The sequence below is a fragment of the Nicotiana sylvestris genome, chromosome 6 (assembly GCF_000393655.2).
Source record: "Nicotiana sylvestris chromosome 6, ASM39365v2, whole genome shotgun sequence".
Classification (NCBI taxonomy): Eukaryota; Viridiplantae; Streptophyta; class Magnoliopsida; order Solanales; family Solanaceae; genus Nicotiana; species Nicotiana sylvestris.
Genome location: NC_091062.1, coordinates 170745810 through 170761955, shown reverse-complemented (window position 1 = coordinate 170761955; position 16146 = coordinate 170745810).

The following is a 16146-nucleotide window of genomic DNA, read 5'->3' as shown; positions in this document are numbered from 1 at the left end:
CCAGCTTCCAAGTCCAATCTGCCAGGTCAGGAACCTTGTATGGCATCCATGGGATTGCTGCAAAAAAAGGAAGATATCTTTACGAAGTCTGCCTCCACCATGAACAAAAATGATAAAAACACAAATGTACCACTTACGTGTGAAATTCCATTTCTCAGGAAATGGCAGGTACTCCATAAGGATAATATCGATAGTCCGCACTTGGACAAATCGATTCATCCACCCTCGGTCCCTATTTTCTTCATTATCGGAAACAAAGGGACTGGTGGATCGACATCGTAAAGCTATCATGCCTCGATAGTGAAAGGGCCGGTACAATCTGATCAGATGGCTAAGGGTGAACTCAAGCCCAGGTTCCTCCGCAAAGAACCTCGTCATCAACACTTTCCTCCAGAACGACGGGTGAAACAGTGCCAGGGTAGCTCGATATCTTTGACAGAAGTCAAGTGTGACTATATCGATAGGGCCTAACGTGAAGGGGTACGTGTATACGTTCAAAAACCCTCTACATGAGTCATGATGTTCTCTTTCGGGGAAGGTACCTGCAGTACCACCTTTTCTCCCCATCCGCAGTCTCTCCTCACTGCCTCGAGGTGTCCCTCTCCTATTGATGAAGTGAATGTCGATACATGCTCCCAATGGCCCTCAACATTGGGAGGTCTCTCTAACGAAAGGTCCCTTCTCGAGGCAAAACACTCGAGGTTAGCTCGCCAAATGCCGGTGGTGTACCACTGATCGAGTGGGAAGCAGTAGCGGAACCCTCAAATAAGGGGAGAGCAAACTCATATATAGAGCATTCAGCGACTGTTCGCCTACTCTAAAGGCCAATTAATTATAACTAGGCCATTATCACTTTTGGGGAAGTGTACCAGCGGGACCATCTCGGTCATTTCATGACCGTGTCATAATGAATGATGTTGTCGTACAATGTTCGAGGGGTCAAAGATCCCATATGAACCTAGCCTCGAGATAGTGCCCAATATCGAGAATCTCTATTACCATAATGATGATCTCTAAAGAGCCATCAATGCCAATCTAGCCTCGAGATGGTGCCCGATCTCGAGGATCTCTATCAAAATAAAATTGGGCTCTAAGGAACTATCGGCATCAATCTATCCTTGAGATAGTGCCCGATCTCGAGGATCTCTATTACTATAACTATGAGCTCTAAGGAGCTATCCACATAAACCTAGCCTCGAGATGGTACCCAATCTCGAGGATCTCTACTATTACAAATGTGGGTCATTCACCCAATCCGAGTTAGTTCTCACTCGAGGGTTACTAATAAAGCCTCGGGGCTATCTTTACCTTCAAATCAATTTAAGCCCTCTCTCGAGTACTTTAAGCCTAGGGGCCATCCGAGTTCGAGTGTATTCTCGCTCAGGGGCCATCTATAATGCTTTAGGGCTATCTTCGTTTCTAGTTCAAAAGCAAGTTTTCGAGGCCGCCCGAGTTCAAGCAAACTCTCACTCGGGGACTATTTGTGAACGCCTTAGGGCTATCTTCATTTCAAGTTCAAAGCAAGTTTTCGAGGCTGGCCGAGTTCAAGAAAACTATCACTCGAGGACTATTTGTGAAAGTCTAAGGGCTATCTATATTTCCAGATGATTGAGCAAACTCTCACTTGAGGACTAGCGACAAGGCCTAAAAGGGATAACCTCTATTTCAAATACAATCGGGACCCTGCTGTCGCTCAACTCGAACTCAGAAGTCCAGACTGTCGCGCCCCTTTTTGTCACGACCCAAACCCCGCTCCGGTCATGATGGCGCCTCTCGTGAAGACAAGGCCAGCCAACAAACCCATATCGCTTTTTCAAAAATAATTAAACATTAATAAACAGTTTAAATATGATTTAATGATATAATTAAGGGAAGCACAACTCGACACAGCCCTAACCGGGGTGTCACAAGTCACGAGCATCTACTAGGGTATAAATATAACTGAAAGCCTGGAGTGTATAAATACAGACTAATGAAATGAGGAGAGAGAAAAGCAGTGCTACGAACGTCGGCACCTACCTTGCTAAACCCTTATGACTCTGCCTCCGATCAGCCAAAACATACCTGAATCTGTACACAAGGTGCAGGGAGTAATGTGAGTACTCTGACTCAGTGAGTAATAATAACAAATAAAACTGAAGGTAAAAAATCATGCAAAAACACAAGGTATTCCATACTGAAGCAGTAAAATCACTTTAAACAGTAAAGCGGTGAGAAATCAAGTGAAAATCCCTTTTTCCAACAAGTAAAGCAAGTAGTTTACAAGTGAGTAACAAAAATGATAGAAATGTAAACGACCCCTCGGGCAAAACATGTACAACAAACCACCCCTCGGGCATAATATCAACAGAACCAGCCCCTCGGGCTCAATATCAGTACAGTGCCAGCCCCTCGGGCTCAATATCGGAACAGTAACATCCCCTCGGGCTCATTATCAGATCAGTAACAGCCCCTCGGGCTCACTCTCAGAATAGTATCAGCCCCTCGGGCTACCTCACAATCACTCATATCAGCCCCTCAGGCATAGTATCAATCACTCAGAACAATGGGTACCCGCGCTCACTGTGGGTGTGCAGACTCCAGAGGGGCTTCTTACGGCCCAAGCGCTATATCAAGCCACCCCGTGGCATCATCACTCAGCATATCCTCATATCACTCAAGCCACCACGTGGCATATAAAGTATCTCGGGCCCTCGGCCTCATATCACTCGGCCTCACATCACTCAAGCCACCGCGTGGCATATAAAGTATCTCAGGACCTCGGCCTCATATCACTCGGCATATCCTCACATATGGCCCTCGGCCTCACTCAGTCCGGAAATCATCATAAGCCCCTCGGGCATTTGTAAAACAGTAGTTCTCAACCCAAAATACCATTTAGAAATATCATTAGAGTTTTCAAACCTGCATAAAAGCGGCTGAGTTTGTAAAACAATAATTATAAACAGGACTGAGTTTAAATATAAGTCAAAACAGTGAGCAAATAGTGATAAAAATTCCCGAAGGATTCAAATAATTGGCACGAAGCCCAAGTATGGCAATCAGCCCAAATCATGATGATAACAAATAAGTTTCAATCAAATATGCGGTAAAATCATCAATCGGGATGGACCAAGTCACAATCCCCGGTAGTAAAAGACCTCGCGCTCATCATCCAGCGCGTGTCTCACCTCAATATAGCACTACGATGTGCAAATTCGGGGTTTCAAACCCTCAGGACATCATTTACAATCATTACTCACCTCGAACCGGCTAATCCTCTAGCTCGCGATGCCTTTGTCTCTCAAATCGACCTCCGAATGCCTCGAATCTAGCCACAATAATTCGATACAGTTAATAAAAATTATAGGAATTAATTCCATATGAAATTCTACATTTTCCATTAAAAATCCGAACTTGCACTCAAAATTCGCATGTGGGGCCCACATCTCATAATATGATAAAATTCACGGAATATGAACCCCCATCCAACCACGAGTCCAACCAAATAAATTTTACCAAAATCCGATATCGGATTGGCTTTCAAATCTTAAAAATTCATCTTTATGGAATTTTAGAAAATTCCTCCATTTCTCTTCAAATATCAATAATCTACCGCCAAAAATGAAGATTTATTCATGAAATATAATCACAAGGGATTCAAGAACACTTACCCCAAGAATTCCCATGATTTCTCGCTCAAAATTGCCCAAAACCCGTGCTTGGCAGTCAAAAAAAATGACCAAACACCGGACTGCTGGACTTAAAACTATCCAGAATTTCGGGGGTACTGTTCATATGTTTTTACTGTTCACGTATACTGCTCACGTGTACTGTACATGGGTACTGTTCACGAAAGTGCGGTCACTATTCACACGTGCGAGAAATGCAAAAACTTCCCAGAAAATTGCAGCAACTTTTCTTTTCACTAAAAAGGTTCTAACTCCATCATACGAACTCAGAATTCGATGATTCTTGTTCCTATGAGTCACAAATAATAATACGAACATAGCACTTCAGTCGATACTCAATTTGGAGCCCAATTCAATACCCATTTCGCTCGTTAAACAATTAACTCATGTTTCGTGTCAAAAACTCAATCGCGACTTGATGAAATTAGACCAAACTTTTCAGATCAGTCCAATAATTCATTATCAAAATTCTGGAAGTCTTGAAATCAAATTTCGATCTCTAAAACTAAAAATGGACTTTTGGATCATTACATGCTTATGCTCAAAACGGTAAAATCTTCCAAAAACTTTTCCAAAACATATCTGAGTCTCATGGGACCTCAACCAAACATGCCAACACCCCCCCATAACATAGTTAAAACTTGTTCCAACTTTTGGAACGCTCAATACAACATCAAAACATCAAATCACCCTTGGATTCCAGCCTAAGAATTCCAAAACTTCCGAAATCCGAATTCGATCAAAAAGTCGACCAAACGACGTCCAAATGACCTGAAATTTTGCACACACATCACAAATGACATAACAAAGCTACAAAAACTCTCGGAATTCTATTCCGACCCTCGGATCAAAATCTCACCAATCAACCGGAATTCGCCAAAATATTAACTTTGCCAATTCAAGCCAAATCCTTCCACGAACTTCCAAAATGCATTCTGATCGCGCTGCTAAGTCATAAATCACCCAAAAAAGCTATCCAAATCATAAAATTTCTGATCCGAGCTCATATACAAATAAGTCAAACCTTTCAAATTCAAAGCTTTCAACTAAGACTGTTCCTTCAAATTCATTCTGATTTTTTCTGAAAACCAAAACCAACGATCTACTTCAGTCATAATACGTTACACGGGGCAAGTCATGCCTAGGAACTAGCGATCAAAGTGCAAAAGTTCAAAATGACCGGTCGGGTCGTTACACTATTTTTCCTGAGAAAGTCCGGGTTTCGACATTCATGGGTGTAATAATTCATTTCCTTTTGGTATTTGAGTATTTGAAGAGTCGCCACCTAACGGATTATGGTGCGTTAGGGCACCTAGAGCGATTAACTCTTAGACTAGTTTGCATTACCAGAAATTTAGGGTAAGGGCTCGAAATAACCTAGAGGGGAAGGTGTTAAGCACCCCTCTCGATCCACAATGGTGGGTCCCGACCAAACTGATACTTAAGAATTAGTCCTTTAACATATAAGTAGTTGAAACACATAATTGCAAATAAAAAGCATGTTGGACATTGTATGACCCAAATAATAAGACAAGGAATTTGAAAAAGTTGCATATAAAAAGTAAAGTTTAAACATCGGGATTGGGAAAAGTGGTCCTAGGTTGGTTAGCCTATAGGATCACCCCACACAATGCCCTGTAAACACTCCTCAATGAGGGGCTACACGTGACATTAGCGCATAGTCATCATATCCTTACTACTCATTCTCCCCGTGGTCACAACCTAAAGCGTTCTAATAACCTTAACAATGTCCTATGCATGCACTACCCGTCCCTTCCTCGGGGCCTTGGAGGTATTTTAGGACCTCTATTTTTGGACAGTTCTAGACCTTCCTAAAATTTTAAAGGATAAAAGTCTAGGCGTCAATCAAGAACAGTTAGGAGTGCATTTAAAGGGAACAATTTATAGGGCCACAGTTACCTCCACAAATATAACAAGTAAATGCACGCCTCCAAACAATATTCAAGTACTTTAAAAGAAAATTCTAGAACATGATATCTAGGTGAGCAGGGATTATACAATAGTGAATTAGGACAAAGTGTCAAAATCCTATTTAGCTTGCCTACTGATTTAAACCTGTTAAATCTGGACAGTTTTAAATAACCAAAGCACCTCTTTAGAGTTGCAAAATTTAAATTGCCCCTATAGGCTTGCCTAAACACAGAACAGTGATGCCCTAAGAGCATGATATCTACATTAATGTAGTAAAACAACAAACAATTTTAAACGGATACTTGAGATCCTATAGACATATTTTCTAACGGTAGTAAATTAAGGCAGTGTTTGAAAACTCATTAAAGAAGCAGACAGTTGATTAAACCAGTTCAAAAAGGAACTAACATGGATTAAACTGATTTGTTTAACTAAGCTGATTTTATGATCTATAGGAAGGATTTCTACTAGAACTGATTTTAATTCCTATAGGCATGATATCTAAATGTTAAGAGCTGATTTTCGAACTTATAGCCATGATTTCTAGTGAGACGAATGTAAATACATGCAGTAGCAGAAGTTGAACTCAATCACTTTACACTCTATATGCATGGTATCTAATTATTATCACACCTCCTTTTTACAACGCGAAAGGGTACATAAGGGAGTTTTTCCAATTAAAATGACATTATTCGAAATGGGATTATTTATTTATTAGAGTCGCCACTTGGGATAATTCACTTGGTGTTCCAAGTCACTGATTTATTTTAAAATCCCAAATCGAGGAAATTCGACTTTCCTTTTGAAGTCTGTGAAGCAGAAATTCCAAGTAAGGAATTCTGTTAACCCGTGAGAAGGTGTTAGGCATTCCCGGGTTCCGTGTTTCTAGCACGGTCGCTTAAATTATTATAATTGGCATATTATCTGATTTTCATACATGTTTTAGCCTATGGTTCAATTTACTTATTAACCGCTTTTAATAATTAATGTTACATATTGCCAATCATGTCACGAGAACCGTACCCACGATCTATAAAATATTTAATTTTAAAGATTAAATTGTGGTCAGATCACATAAATGTACCCCCGGATTTTAGTAATTAGGCGTCACAATTACGTCACGAGAACCGTACCCATAGCTACGACAATTACTTAATTAACGCGCCTAGAGCAAACTACGAAGGTTCAAGGCATTTCTAAACTAATTTTGTATTTATACGAGGGCCATAAATTAAAGGATTTTATTTGTATATGGCACACCCCAAATTATTTTAAGAAGAATTGGTTCTTGAACTACATCTGTGAGGGCCATGTGTTATAAATTTAAAGCATGGCACACCTCAAATTATTTTAGAAAAAAAAAGGTTATATATTTTAAAGGGAAAACTAAAGGTATTCCTATTTTAAACTAATTTAAAACTAATTATCACAACCACGTCACGGGAGCCGTACCCGTAGTTGTAATTATTGGAAAGTATACTTCGTTACTTAATCTTAACAGAGATTTAATATAATCGAAGTCTTCTTCGAAAAACAAGTTGAAGAACATTGTTAGTTTCACTGTGTATGAACCAAATGCATAAATAACATGATTTATATAAGCGGCTATTTACATAATTAGTCAACGACAGTGTCTGATGCTAGTCCTGCGTATTCTTGAAACAAACATCAATAATGAATTTACACTTTACAATTTAAATGATCAGAAATAAATATTACAAGGTTATGATTAATTCTTTTACTACTTCGAATCTATTGAGATCTGCCCAATTTTTATATCGTCAGCACCATTTCTTTTGAAATGAAGATATTCCCAAGCCAACAACACACACTCATACATTTTAAATAGCCGAGGAACTTTACTGTCTTAATATTTTTTTAAAATGATCCTCACAACATGATTAAATCAACATTCATTTCAATGCATCAGTAACCTATTTCAAATACAAGGGTGAATAAAATAGGTTTAAACTAGGTGATATAGAACATGCCAATCACACAGACATTGAACGGAAATTTAAACTCAAAACGTCATGCTTGAACATGCAAATTTCATAGCAGACAATCAAAAATCAAACATTTAGATTTAAACCCTTTAAGAATACGCTACAGACATTTCAATCACTGGACCTAAAGAGAATAGCTTGAAGCAATTCCGACACAGAAACACCAGCGAGCAAAGCGAGATTCCCCAGCTTCCATGTACGAAAATCATTCTCATGTTCTTTATAAAACTCAAACAAAACATGGATTAAAAGTAACAGGCCAACATCCAGTTAAAAATAACAAGTAACAGAAAACCATAAGAAAAGAAAACAAATGAAACTGAAATAGCAATCTTCCTTTATAGCAATTATAGAATCAACAAATACATTGTTTTCTTGACTCCAAAATTCCAGCGAGATTCAACAACAGTATCGAGTAGAACTTGCAAGCCAAATCAAAATTTCGAAACCCCACTTCGGACAAAATCAACAGAGTGCAGAAAATTCAAAACTCCAGCCCCAATCTTCAACTTGAGGATTTAAACCAAACTTCCTTTCTAAAGAAAGAACAGAAATCAACAGAAAAAGAAAACAATGCTAGAAGAGATCTGTTTCAGCAATCTTTCTTTTCGTTTTTTGATTTTTTCTCTTAAAACAAAACAGAGCTTGAATGAAAACTAAACTCAAGCCATATATATTTTTTGTGTATCTTTTCAGGAAAAAAAAATGACAAAGAAGACTGAAGAAGATAAAGGAAAAGAAAACTTGAAGGAAAGTGACGACTAAAAACCTAGAAATAGACTGAGTTTTCTGAAAATTTTCTCTGATTTCTTTCTCTGATTTTTTTTCTTTTAGCACATAGGACTTACCTCATATATATAGCCTTAAAAAACTTTCAAAAATCTGCCCAAATTTGAAAAAATCTTTAGGTTTTTTGAACAATTTTGGGACAAATGGAGGGCATAGATTGATTCACATCTATCAAAGTCCCATTCATCCAACAATTGTCCTTTTTGTACAGAAATTCGTATGATTTAGGAGAGAATATTTGAATTCCTTCTGACAAAAACCGTTAGGAATCAAATAACGTGGAGGGGGAACCATTTTGAGTGAACTGGGGTGAGCTCTAGGCGAGTTGGGTTCGGGCTTAGTGAAGAAGATGAACAGTAGCGTCGTTTTCCCTGATTCTCTAGGGTTCCTGATTTTGGGAAAATCTTATCAGGTAACGGGTTAGATCCGATTGTTTGGACTGGGTCATGAATATTTGGACTGGGGATTAATTAGAAAGATTGAACTGGATAGGGGTACATGGGTGCTAGCCCAATTTCGAAAAAATGAAATTCTTCTTCAATTTTCTTTTATTTAACAAATTCTTTTCTTTTCTTTTTCTTTCCTCTCTTTTTTTTAATTAAAAATCATAATAATTAAAAAAATCTAAATTATCTAAAAATATGAAATCAAACTAATTAACTAATTATAAAAATTATAAACATCCCTTAAACCTAAATTAAAAGAGAAAAATCAATAAACTAAAAATTAAAAGACAAAAAATATAAAAATGGGCTATTTGTTTTGTGATTTTCAAATTTTTTATAAAGCAAATAATTATTGATTTATTAAAAAAAAAACTAAAAACAAATCGTAAATGCAATGTATGATATTTTGGTATTTTTTACATGATTTAAATAAAAATTAAACATGCACAGAAATGCAAACAATTAATAAAAATCTACAAAAATTCCTAAAAATGGCAAATAATTAAGAACAAATCTATCTTCTTGGATTTTATAGGAGTATTTCATATAGGACAAAAATCACGTGCTCACAGTTGCCCCTCTTTGCTCGGAAATACGAAGGGTTTTCGGGCAAAGATAAAATGAGCAATTATGAGGGATTTTTGCCCGCTTGAAACTCCATGAGAAGCATTTTTGAAAAAGCTTAACCGAACCTTGCTTTAGGGGTTGCCTACATATCCTTGGTTATAAAAGAATCAGGTCAGTGTAGTTCTGGAAGTTTCGGTAGCTGGGACTACCAGGAAACTGTGATTTTACTGTTGCTGCGGCTACTGCTTGTTGAACTCCTTATTACACCAAAATGGAAAATAAAAAACTAAACTAACTAAGCCTATAAACTATGAGTTACAAGATTCCTATCTATAAATCATTTGGAGCTTGATCTTGAGTCTTGGTTGGTTCTTTTCGATCTGAATCCTGATGCTCGTCAGCTGTAACTGCTGGTTCATTCTTCAGTTTTGGATCAATGTGGGACACACGAAGCCTGTGACTTCAATCATATCGTGAGCAGTCCGCATCTTTCTCCGCTTCAGCACTTTGAGTTCGCTTCATTTTGCTCTTTTTTCTTCTTTTCTTTATTTTGGATTGAGACTCATTTTTTTGGTCGTCTCAAACCCTGCGCCCTGAGGTCAAACCTGCTCAGACACCAAAATAAAAAACAAACAAAATTTTCTTCCCCAGTTTTCACTAGGAATATTTCTTGAGTTATTTGTAACTAAAATCTAAACTATTTTTTTTTTGAAAGCGGTAAAATAAGGATAGTGTGTCTTTATGAGGAAGATATTAGTGAGTGGAGCCATATATCTATAAAAAAACTCAACCAGGCGTGGAGACCCTATGTTGGCAAAAGGAGAACTAGGGGATGGAATCCCTATGTCTAAAAATCTCAACTAGGGGTTGGAGACCCTATGTTAGCAAAAGGCGACTAGGGGATGGAGACCCTATATCTAAAATTCTCAACTAGGGGTTGGAGACCCTAGGTTGGCAAAAGGCGACTAGGGGATGGAGACCCTATGTCTAAAAAATCTCAACTAGGGGTTGGATACCCTATGTTGGCAAAAGGCGACTAGGAGATGGAGACCCTATGTATAAAATCTCAACTAGGGGTTGGAGACCCAATGTTGGCAAAAGGCGACTAGGGGATGGAGACCCTATGTCTAAGATCTCAACTAGGGGTTGGAGACCCTAGGTTGGCAAAAGGCGACTAGGGAATGGAGGCCCTATGTCTAAAATCTCAACTAGGGATTGGAGCCCTATGTTGGCAAAAGGCGACTAGGGATGGAGACCCTATGTCTAAAAATCTCAACTAGGGATTGGAGCCCTGTGTTGGCAAAAAACTACTAGGGAATGGTGGCTCTATGTCTAAAAAATCTTAACTAGGGATTGGAGCCCTATGTTGGCAAAAGGCGACTAGGGAATGGAGGCCCTATGTTTAAAATCTCAACTAGGGATTGGAGCCTTATGTTGGCAAAAGGCAACTAGGGGATGGAGACCCTATGTCTAAAAATCTCAACTAGGGATTGGAGCCCTATGTTGGTAAAAGGCGACTAGGGAATGGAGTCCCTATGTCTAAAATCTCAACTAGGGATTGGAGCCCTATGTTGGCAAAAGGCGACTAGGGAATGAAGGCCCTATGTCTAAAAATCTCAACTAGGGATTGGAGCCCTATGTTGGCAAAAGGATACTAGGGAATGGAGGCCCTATGTCTAAAAATCTCAACTAGGGATTGGAGACCTATGTTGGCAAAAGGGTAAAAGATTGAGATTGGGGATTCTAAACTACCATTTTTGTTTGAATTTTCTTCTTATCTCCTTTTTTTTATTTCATTTCATTTTTTCATTTTTTTAGTAAAAATGCAGGAAGGAATTTGGAGGAGACTTCCCTTTTGGATTAATTATTGTTGCAAAGCTGTTTCTAGCACTTGCGCATTTCTTTTCCTTTTTGGTTGCACCTGTTTCTTGCACGGTTGCTTTGGATTGCACCTGTTTCAAAATTTTCAAATAAAGAACAATTGTTAGTTTGAAACGGTGGTTGGTTTTGTGGCCTTCATTGTTTTTGATCACTTGATCTCGGCCCAACTCTTTTGGTGAGAACCTCTGCTGCTCGCTGGCTTTTCTGAAGACTTATCTCTCTCCTAAAACCAAGGCAATCAACTTTCCAAACTCTCCAGATAACGGTTCACCCGTGTAGGGCTTTGCTCCTTTCACCTTAGTCTGCCTCTAGGGGCTTTTGACATTGGATTTCTTTTCATTTTCAATAACTTTGATTTCAGAGCATCGGCCATCATGGCCAGTCGGGATCGACTTGATGCACCCGTTGAGGTTGGGTACTTTTCGTTGGACTCGACTTTTATTAAGCAGAACCCTGTAAAACCAATCCTGCCACCTTTTCTTTGTATTAGTTTCGGAACACAGTTAGACCGAAAGGGATTCAAAGAAAAGTAAACAAAGGACAAGAAAGTGAATTTAAGGAGAAGTGTCCTTTTCGGGGAGGAAAAAAGGACTTATCTGGAGTACATGCAGACTTCAATAGACATGACATGCTTCTTGGACTGGATACCCGATCAGCACAACTATCCAACTTCTCATAAACCAACTATGACAAATGTTTTAAAACCGAGAAACTTTTCCAGGACTTTTTCAGTGCCAATGGTGGTAAGGGATTTCTTCTTTTCGATCAACAGCGCCCTTTGCGGGTTTTTGCCAATCGCCCTCTCTCATTTCTCTTCTCACTGTCGCCTTATAGTGCTCTTTACGAGTTTTCACTAATAAGACTCTCTCATTTCAATTTCTCTGTTTTCCATCGTCTTGCAGTGCCCGTGGGTTTTCACCAATAAGACTCTCTCATTTTATTTCTCTCATCCTAATTCATCGAATGCAAACAACTGCGTTCCCTGATTTCGAAAACTTTTCATCGATTGATCGGAAGGACTTGAACAAGGTTTGGGTAAAAAGAATTTGGATCGAATTACAACTTTGGAACCATTCAAACGGAATCATCACTGAACCATTATAACGTCTGCCCTAGTTTTACTTCTTGGGGGAAATTCAATTTTTGTTTTGGTGTGACTGAACCCCGGAGAGAGGCTGCCTACGTATCCTTTCGAAATCAAGTCGAACGTAGTTCAGGGAAACATTGTTTTTTATTTTCTTTTATTTTTCTATTTTGTTTTGTTTTGTTTTCTCTTTATTTTTCTTTTTCTTCTTTTTTGTTATGCTCTTTTATTTAAAAACGTCTTCGAGTTCCAAAGAGGGTAATGAAAGAAAGGTAACCGACTCAAAGGGTTAGCAACGGATTGGAATGTTTGGGGTAGCGAGAATGAAAGCCTTTGTCATCTCAATCAGATAATGTTATTGCTGCAGATGGATTATACATAGTACCTTTTGACTGCATCTGCATTTACAGCTGTTTCATGGTCATTTCCTTCAATATCTCCCACATATAATGCCTCTTTTGGCAACAATTTTCTGACAATGTATGCGCCTTTCCAGTTAGGAGCAAACTTTCCTTTTGCTTCCTAATGATGGGGAAGAATACGCCTTAAAACGAGTTGCCCCACTTCATAATTTCTATGTCACACTTTCTTATTGCAGGCACGGGCCATTCTTTGTTGATGCAACTGCCCGTGGCAGACTGCGGCCATTTGCTTTTCAGCGATCAGGGTTAATTATTCCAGACGAGTTTTGACCCACTCACTGTCTTCAATTTCAGCTTCAACAATGATCCTGGGGGAAGGGATTTCAACTTCTGCGGGTATTACGACTTCAGTGCCATAAACCAAAAGATACGGGGTTGCTCCGACTGATGTGCGCACAGTAGTGCGATATCCCAACAATGCAAATGGAAACTTTTCATGCCACTGCCTGGAGCTTTGAATCATCTTTCTCAAAATCTTTTTGATATTCTTATTTGCTGATTTGACAGCACCATTGGCTTTGGGCCGATTAGGAGTAGAGTTCTGATACGTTATCTTGAATTGTTCGCATATTTCCCTCATCAAATGACTATTCAAATTTGCAGCATTATCTGTAATAATAGTTGCGGGAATACCAAAACGGCAGATGAGATTGGAGTGCACAAAGTCTACCACAGCTTTTTTGCTGACAAATTTGAGAGTAATTGCTTCAACCAACTTTGTGAAGTAGTCGATGGCGACTAATATGAACCTATGCCCATTTGAAGCTTTCGGCTCAATCGGCCCAATGACGTCCATGCCCTAGGTAACAAATGGCCAAGGTGCTGACATGTGATGCAGTTCTGTAGGCAGTGCATGAATCAAATCACCGTGCACCTGACACTGATGACATTTCCAGACCAAACTGAAGCAATCTTTTTCCATAGTCATCCAGTAATAACCTACTCGGAGGATTTTCTTTGCCAAAACATACCCGTTCATGTGGGGTCCGCACACTCCTGCATGCACTTAATACATGATTCTTCCGGCCTCTTCGACATCAACAAATCTTAACAAGTTGAGATCTGGAGTCCTTTTGTACAAGACATCACCGCTCAAGAAGAAACCACTTGCGTGCCATCTAATGGTTCTCTTTTGGTCTTCACTGGCTTGCTCGGGGTATTCTTTAGTTTTCAGAAATCTTTTGATATCATGATACCATGGCTGAATATTTGATTCTGCCTCAACCGTATTGCAGTAATCGTGCCTTTCCCCGATTTGGATTTCCAAAGGATCAATGTGGGCATTGCCTGGGTATAGCAGCATCGAGGCCAAAGTAGTGAGCGCATCGACTAACTCACTATGACAACGAGGAACATACCTGAACTCAATTGACTTGAACCGCCTACTAAGTTCTTCCACATATTGACTATAGGGAATTAGTTTGACATCTCGAGTTTCCCATTTTCCTTGATCTTGTCGAATAATCAGATCCAAATCTCCCACGATTAATAGTTCTTCGACATCTTGGTCGATTGTCATGTTCATACCCATGATGCAGGCTTCATACTCGGCTGTGTTGTTTGTGCAGAAGAACTGAAGCCAGGTTGTGGCTGGATAGTGCTGACTCGTGGGTGAGATCAAGATTGCTCCAATTCCAACGCCTTTGGCGTTCAAAACTCCATCGAAGAACATTTTCCATGCATTGGTGTCTTTTGATGTTATCTCAACTGAATTTACCTCTTTGTCTGGAACGTAGGTACTCAAGGGCTGGTATTCATCATCAACTGGGTTTTCAGCCAGGTGATCCGCTAAAGCCTGGGCATTTATCGCCGTGCGGGTGACATAGACTACATCAAATTCAGTGAGCAGGATCTGTCATTTTGCTAATATTCCTGTGGGCATTGGCTTCTGGATTATGTACTTTAGGGGGTCTAGCCTGGTGATGAGATAAGTGGTGTAGGCCAACAAATAATGCCTCAGCTTCTGAGCGACTCAAGTTAGGGCACAACAAGTCCTTTCCAACAGGGTATATTTGGCTTCATAACTTGTGAACTTTTTGCTAAAATAGTAGATTGTCTGCTCTTTCTTTCCGTTCACATCACGTTGCCCGAGGACACAACCGAAGGAATTTTTCAAGATTGTTAGGTATAAAAACAAAGGCCTCCTCGGTTCAGGTGGGACTAAGACTAGTGGTTTCGATAAATATTCTTTGATTTTGTCAAAGGCTTCTTGACACTCGTCTGTCCATTTGATTGCAATATCTTTCTTCAACAGCTTGAATATGGGTTCACATGTGGATGTCAACTGAGCAATGAACCAGCTAATGTAGTTCAACCTCCCCAACAAGCTCATCACCTCTTTTTTGGTTCTTGGAGGAGGCAAATCCCGAATTGACTTTATCTTTGTTGGATGTAGCTCGATGCCCCTCCGACTGACTATAAACCCCAAGAGTTTGCTAGACGGAACCCCAAATGCATATTTAGCTGGATTTAGCTTCAGATCATACTTGCGCAGCCGCTCAAAGAACTTTCTCAAGTCCCCACATGGTCGTCCTGGGTCCTGGATTTAATGATCACATCGTCTACATACACCTCAATTTCTTGGTGCATCATGTCATGAAAAATGGCAGTCATGGTCCTCATATAGGTTGCCCCGGCATTCTTCAGACCAAAAGGCATGACCCTGTAACAGTAGGTGCCCCAGGGTGTGGTGAAAGTTGTCTTTTCTGCATCCTCTTCATCCATCAACACCTGGATATATCCTGCATAACAATCCATGAAGGACTATATTTCATGCTTGGCGCAGTTATCAACAAGGATGTGGATATTTGAAAAAAAGGAAGTTGTCCTTGGGACTTGCTTTGTTCAGATCTCTATAGTCCACACACACTCGAGTTTTCCCGTCTTTCTTTGGCACTGGAACTACATTGGCTAACCATGTGGTGTATCTAACCACTCGGATCACCCCAGCTTTCAACTATTTTGTGATCTCTTCTTTAATCTTCTCACTGATATCAGTTTTAAACTTTCTTTCTTTTTGCTGGACAGGGGGATAGTCGGGGTAAGTTGGCAATATGTGAACCAACAAATCGACACTTAGTCCTGGCATGTCATCGTATAACCAAGCAAACACATTTTTTAATTCAAATAAAAGCTGGATCAATGCGTCCTGGGTTTTTTCATCTGTGTGAATGCTTATCTTGGTTTTTTGACTTCTTCAGAACTACCCAAATTAACCGGCTCAGTATCATTTAAGTTCCTCTTAGGTTTATTCTCAAATTGTTCCAATTTTTGATTTATTTCCCTAAAAGCTTCTTCTTCATCATATTCCGGTTCTTGGTTCATTATTTCACAATTAGATCGCGTGTT